This window comes from Acipenser ruthenus, unplaced genomic scaffold (assembly GCF_902713425.1).
Source record: "Acipenser ruthenus unplaced genomic scaffold, fAciRut3.2 maternal haplotype, whole genome shotgun sequence".
Lineage (NCBI taxonomy): Eukaryota > Metazoa > Chordata > Actinopteri > Acipenseriformes > Acipenseridae > Acipenser > Acipenser ruthenus.
In genome coordinates this window covers 590-8,199 of record NW_026707866.1, presented here as the reverse complement: position 1 = coordinate 8,199, position 7,610 = coordinate 590, and the positions used below count along the sequence as shown (strand labels likewise).

At 39.7% G+C, this 7,610-nt stretch overlaps 1 long non-coding RNA gene across 1 annotated transcript; it reads right to left on the bottom strand.

The window, feature by feature from the left end:
- Positions 1-1,494: 1,494 nt before the first annotated feature.
- LOC131728480 (uncharacterized) lies at positions 1,495-5,682 on the bottom strand. Its single transcript, XR_009322691.1, has 2 exons — positions 5,253-5,682; positions 1,495-4,149 (listed from the first exon to the last, which is right to left on the bottom strand). It is a non-coding gene; the product is annotated as an uncharacterized LOC131728480 (long non-coding RNA).
- Between the last annotated feature and the right edge of the window lie 1,928 nt (positions 5,683-7,610).

Genomic DNA, 7,610 nt, shown 5'->3' with positions numbered 1-7,610 from the left:
GTCTTAAACAACTTCTGAAAAGCCTCCTGCGTTTGACCGTGTGTGGCTCCGTGTTCCTTTTGTCTCGCTGTTTGAAATGAACTGCAGGTGTGCCCTATTACAGTCATACTATTATACCGTCATTTTACAGCACCTTTAGTTATACACGACCAGATGTGGTAGTCTGGCTCCCTCTTGTGGCCGGAATGGTCTCTGCAGGGGCTCCACTGCGCGTTCTGAATTCTTCCACAGTTTAATACCCTGTGCGGTTTCATTTTTACACAAGGCACGTTGACAGCGCAGTCTGTAAAAACAAACTGCAGAGGCTTAGGTTGCTGCATCTGCAATTCATCCCCCAATTCAACTGAAATCTTCTGGCCAGAACATGACGTCGCTCTGTGAGCCCAAGTGCGTACAGAACGTTGATAATACAACTTACAGCAATAGGAGTTTATAGAGGACCACAGCTTTCATTGGCTGAATATTTAACCCTAATTAATTTGTTCCTGATCTTGGATATATATATACAAATTAGCTCAAAGAGCCTCACACACACACACACACACACACACACACACACACACACACACACACACACACACACACAATGTATGCTTTTATAATCTCAGGAAAGTATGTCAACCAGAATCCTTCCTACAGATGTCAGGACTGCCCAGTCCCTGACCACTTTCCGGCGCCTCCTTCAGGCTCACCTCTTCAAACAGCACCTGTAGAACTCCTCTGTTTGTATCCTGGGACACTATCACCCTTCATGTAAATGTGCTTTATTTTGCTCTTATCTGCCCCCTATTTTACTGCATTTAATCCTGTACTTCAGAATACTGTAATCTGCCAAGTGTTTAACCTGTAGTACTTTTTATTTAATCATATCCTGATGTAACTATCACTATTTAATCATATCCTGATGTAACTATCACTATTATCTGCTGTATTATTGAATTGTGGTTTGTCACACTTGAACAAAAGTTATTGTATTTCTTGCTCTTATTGTATTACTTGTATTGTAACACTTGAAATGTATTTGCTTACGATTGTAAGTCGCCCTGGATAAGGGCGTCTGCTAAGAAATAAATAATAATAATAATAAAAGAACGCATGCGCACTAACATTTTTGAATAAGGAAAGTTTTGCGATCATGCAAAATTGAATACATCATGTTTTTTTTTGTTTGTTTGTTTTTTAAATCAGAACATACAATAATAAAGTTATAAACTCAGAACAACAACAACTAAAAAGCGGAAAAAAGAAAAAAAAAAGTACAAAATAATTTAGAAATTCGCAGCTCAAGAGCCGGGCTCTCGAAACGAAAAGGAAAAAGGGATTGAAAACATAACGTGATACAAATAAAACAAAAACAAACACAACAAAGCTTACGGCTAAAAAAATATGGTTCTTGCCTCCTTCAGGCTGTGAGAGGAAACAGGAACGAATTCCTCCAGTTAACGAGGCGCGAGACTTACAAGTTCTGGGAAAAAAAAGAACACCGACCTCAAATGAATTCTCAGAGCAGGTTCCAGAATATGGACTGGTCGCTTTTATTGTAGCTTCATTATCGAGTATTACAATTCAATACAAGTACAGATTCAATGGGGGGAGGAGGAGGAGGAGGAGGAGGAGGGGGGGTTGAATTTTCACAGTCAAACAAACAGTGACGTATTCTATCATATACTGAACTCCTGACTTCTCAGGTCCTGGGAATGTTCATTAAACACGTATGCAGAGGTTACTGTTTGTAGCATTACTGTCCTTTGGAATAATAAACACAATTAAAATAAAAAATAAACAAAAACACAGCCATTGCACGTCATTTATGGAATAAAGAAAACAGATGCGAGTAATTGAAAGCTTGGGCGTTTCAGAAGATTACAAACATTGCTGTTTGTAACATCTGAACCACCCCCTGACAGCTTCAGCGCGACCTCGTTCCGTTCTCCCTTGTCAAAGAAGGCGTGCCCGCCTTTGTTGTCGAACCACAGCAGTAATCACAGTGTTAAAACACACGGGCGACTGCAAAACAAGAACGTTTCTTTAACCGTATGGTATTACGTGAGGCATTGGGGGTCCTAATTTCAAAGCGTTCCCTGCACAAAATCATGTTACTGTTACAGAAATTATAGGCTGTGTGGTCCAGTGGTTAAAGAAAAGGGCTTGTAACCAGGAGGTCCAAATCCCACCTCAGCCACTGACTCACTCTGTGACCCTGAGCAAGTCACTTCACCTCCTTGTGCTCCGTCTTTCGGGTGAGACGTAGTTGTAAGTGACTCTGCAGCTGATGCATAGTTCACACACCTTAGTCTTTGTGCGTCGCCTTGGATAAAGGCGTCTGCTAAATAAACACATAATATATATATATATATATATATATATATATATATATATATATATATATATATATATATATATATATATATATATAAAGCCACATTTAACCCGTTTGAGAGAATTCGCAATATATAACTTCACTCGTTTGATTCTAGTTTTTTTTTTAATAAAAACAGGGTGTTTGATCGCTTTCAAATGAACACCCATGAAGCGCACACAGATGACGCGGGGATTAGTGTGAGGTCAATGACGTCGTGGATCCACTGAGAAGTGCATGATTTGCATTCGTGCGTTTTTTTATCACAGCTGGAGAGCGAAGTGCATTGACGTGTTAGAGTGACATCATAATCGAACACAGGGATCTCTAACAACGTCAACGTCACTGCACACGCAAGTGTGTGCATCTACCACAGTGTAATTAACGCTACAGTTTATAGCGTCAGCAATATATCAGCATGAAATCGAGAGATTGAAACTATATGTATATATAATTAATATACCACGATTAGGTATAAACTAGCAAAAATATCAACAATAAATATATATAAACGATACAGGTTATTTATTACAGCTATACCGTTGTCATCACATGGCTTAAACGAAATGTAGAACGGGATCATTTTTTTTTTTAAAAAAACAGGCTGATAATTTCAAATCTCCTTGTAGGCTTTCCAGTTTGAAGACATCTCCCACCCAGTGCATTGTGGTCCGTTTGACCTGTCTCAGGTCAGCCGATCTGTTTGAGATCAGTCATTTGAATGGGACGTTATCAAGCAAAAATCATCCCATCGGGATGGACCAGTAGGTACCTACTAGCCTACTAACCCCCAAATCTACCCCCCATACCCTTAAAACTATAGTCTACCCCTAAACCTAATCTCAGCCCCTAACCCTAACTGTTACTATTAAATATGTACTATTATTTCAACACCGCTTTTTAGCGCCCTCTAGCGGCTACTACATCCGGCGACCATTAAAGTGCTTGATCTGGACAGACTCTACCTGTTGTGGGAGGCTAGCAGGTACCTACTGGCCCATTCCTATGGGATGATAATGTCCCATTGAATCGACTGATCTGAATCGAATCGGGTGTACCTTTCACAGCAGGACTACACTTCCCAGAATCCACCGGGGTGTGAATTGAAAAGCCCGAGCTGTGCTGGTGTACATGGAGTCGTAACCTAACCGAAGAGCAATAGATGAAGATATCTCTCGTCCCTTGTACGACAGTGTACCGTGTTGCTTGAAATCTATGCAATACTTTTTCAGTTCCCAGAAGTGCCCTGTGTATTGTTTTACTATGTCGTTATAGATATAGCTGGCTGTAATCCTAACTTGTTGCATCATGTTCATAGTGTATTCTAGTAGTATTATTATTATTATTTGCACTGACTGTACACTTACACTGTATTTAAATACAAAGTATTGTAACCCTGTACTGTCCTATAACACATGTATGAGTCGCCTGGGATAAAGGCGTCTGCCAGATTAATAATAATAATAATAATAATAATAATAATAATAATAATAATAATAATAATAATAATATCGCTTGATAACAGTGAGTTCACAGATTCTCTTCAGGGGGATTCAATCAGACAGAGAGGGGATGAGAGTTGCCGGGGGGAGGGAGAGAGGGAGAGAGGGGGTCATGCTTCATTGTAATTGGGGTGTTTTTCTCTTCCATTCCTCATTTCTTCTTTTTCTGGAATCGTCGGAACTGGTTCTGGATGGCGAGGGCCGCTTTCTCTGTCTCCGGCGCTTTCAGATCGATATCCACCTCCTCTTCCTCCTCTGTCGGCTTACCGGAAGAGTTTTCCGCCTTTTCTGTTGACAATAAATAAATAAATAAATAAATAAATAAATAAATAAATGTATTTAACATCATGTAATCAAACAAACTACAAAGGGAGAACCGGAAGCCACAATAGTAGTACAGCAGTATTTCATGTTAGAATTCGAAATGTCGCATTTTTCGTCAAGTATACAAGCGGCGTGCAATTCAACGTGTTAACGTAACATTATTCAGCAGGTTTCATTCGACTTTACGAAGCAGAATTAGTTCATTCTATAGGGTGATGAAAAACCTTTCGCTATAGACAGTGAGAGAGAGAGAGAGAGAGAGAGAGAGAGAGAGAGAGAGAGAGAGAGAGAGAGAGAGAGAGAGAGAGAGAGAGAGAGAGAGAAATAAGATAAAGAAAAGATTCACTCTGACACTTTTACTAACAGTGTATAATTAAATGAGACCTAATGATACTTCTGTGAAGCAGAGCAGTAATTAACTTGACTAATGTGGGAAAGACAACCTGACATTGAAAGCTTATAGGAACAATAAATTAAAACGTATTTTTTAAAGGAAAGTGTTCGTTTATAAAAGACACTGCCAATCACACAGCAGACAGTGCCAGACCATAATACTACTACATCATGCTGCTGGGTTACTGTAGCTAACATTCTAGAATGCTGTGTTGTCATGTGAACTGAACCAGGTAATGTTACACTTCGTGTTTAAAAACAGAACGTTCTGTCATCCTTAAACTTGATCAGGTCGATAGCGTCATTAACATGAGTGAAGTCGAATGAAACCTGTTGAATAATGTTACGTTAACATGTTGAAATACACACCAGCGCTTTGTAGTTTTCCAGAAACGAAAAATGTAAACAACATGACATTTCAAAATCTAAACATGAAATACTACTGCACTACTAGGATGGCTTCCGGTATAGACTTTTTTGTGTGATGTCATATCTTGTAGTTTCTTTGACTACATGATGTTAAATAAAAAGAATTACATTCTGTTCATACAGTTTTTTTTAATGACGTCTCAGTCCTAAAATTATATAGTGGACTAAACTTTATTTTCCTCTCGGAGAGCCCCAACATCGCCCCCTGCTGTTGAAGGAGAAAAAGGGCAAATAATTGAGTCTACCTTTATTTCCATCCACAGGAGTTTCATTCCTGTTCGCATTGCCACTAGACTGGAGCTGCCAAAGACAGAGAGAGAGAGAGAAAAAGAAGCGATTATTAGTACAGCGGCGAGCGAGCGAGAGAAACACAGAATGGATCGAATACATATAATAGATACAGCAAAGTGAAAACTCTGGGAGCCGGTAAAAAAAAAATACAATAAAGGAGAACAGAAATGAATAGGAACAGGCAAGGGCAGCTCAAGGTTGCGAATGAAAAGATAATCACTGCAAACCCACACATTGGAAATGCTGGATCTAGCTGTCTGTTTGTTAAAGCGACAGTGTCCGCCGTTTCACACGTCACTGTTTCATGCATTCTCCCATTCGACACATCTACAGAGATGGCCAGGAGTTTAGCATCACCAAGACATTTTAGGATTGAGACACAATTTTTTTTTTTTTTTAAAAACTATGAACGTATTTTAGATACTTTATATAACATCTAAATGATGTCGCATAGAAGTCTACCGGATGCCAGAATGGTATTACAGGAGTATTTCATGTTGGATTTTGAAATGTCATATTTTTCTATGAAGTTGGACTCTATGAAGCTGAGGGAGTTCATTCTATATAGAGGGTGTGTAATTCAATATGTTAACAAGGGAACATTATTCAGCAGCTTTCATTGGACTCTATGAAGCTGAGCGAGTTCATTCTATATAGAGGGGGTGGAATTCAATATGTTAACAAGGGAACATTATTCAGCAGCTTTCATTGGACTCTATGAAGCTGAGGGAGTTCATTCTATATAGAGGCTGTGGAATTCAATATGTTAACAAGGAAACATTATTCAGCAGCTTTCACTGGACTCTGTGAAGCTGAGGGAGTTCATTCTATATAGAGGGGGTGGAATTCAATATGTTAACAAGGGAACATTATTCAGCAGCTTTCATTGGACTCTATGAAGCTGAGGGAGTTCATTCTATATAGAGGGGGTGGAATTCAATATGTTAACAAGGGAACATTATTCAGCAGCTTTCATTGGACTATATGAAGCTGAGGGAGTTCATTCTATATAGAGGGGGTGTAATTCAATATGTTAACAAGGGAACATTATTCAGCAGCTTTCATTGGACTCTATGAAGCTGAGGGAGTTCATTCTATATAGAGGGTGTGGAATTCAATATGTTAACAAGGGAACATTATTCAGCAGCTTTCATTGGACTCTATGAAGCTGAGGGAGTTCATTCTATATAGAGGGGGTGGAATTCAATATGTTAACTAGGGAACGAGCTTTCAGTGGACTCTATTCTATAGGGGGCTGCAAAACTTTTTAACTTTTGGTCGCAGCTGTGGACTCTGACACAAGCCAGTTTTTTTCTGTTGATTTTCCACTCGTTTTTAACAGAAAAGCCCGCGGCTTTTAAAAACAAAACAAACAAAAAAAAAAACGCTCCGGCTGCCTGATTTTCAGTTTCTGCTCCGATTCCTGTTCAAAGCAAAAAACGCTAACGGCAGTTATCCTGTGACCTTCACTACAGAACATGTTATAATGATCTGTAAAAAAAAAAAAAAAAAAAAAAAATTAAAACCTTGTTTTAACCATTTCTACTCTGCACACACGGGCAGCGTTGTTCTCATTTAACAGTGTGGAGTAGCGATTAGGGCTCTGGACTCTTGACCGGAGGGTCGTGGGTTCAATCCCAGGTGGGGGACACTGCTGCTGTACCCTTGAGCAAGGTACTTTACCTAGATTGCTCCAGTAAAAACCCAACTGTATAAATGGGTAATTGTATGTAAAAATAATGTGATATTTTGTAACAATTGTAAGTCGCCCTGGATAAGGGCGTCTGCTAAGAAATAAATAATAATAATAATAATAATGAGACGAGATTAAAAAGGAGACGCACAATGGACAGTGTTAGCGAAAGATAACACTACACACCCACACGCACATAGTAAATATAGAAACTGCATAATAACATTATGATGATGTGCGAGCACACGTGTATTTACTAATTAACTGCTTTGCAAACACACATTAGAGACTCTTAATGGAAAGTGTTACTCGTATTATAGTTCCAAATGACTGCGGGACACGTCAGCGTTATTTGCATGCAATGCTAGTTTCAAGACCACTGAATTGGTAACTATGACTGCAAAACGCATGCGGTTTAACCCTCGGAGGCACAGCCAGCGTGTTCAGAATACAGTAATACTGCCGCTTCAGAGCTGGAGGGAGGGAGAGCGACCCCACAGGGCGCTGACACCATGCGCGCGCATTATTCAACGTGACAAGCAAAGCGAGAGGGAAGGGGGGGGGGGGGGGGGGGGGGGAGGGGGGAAGAGACGCACAATTTCTCAGCAAGACAGATTGC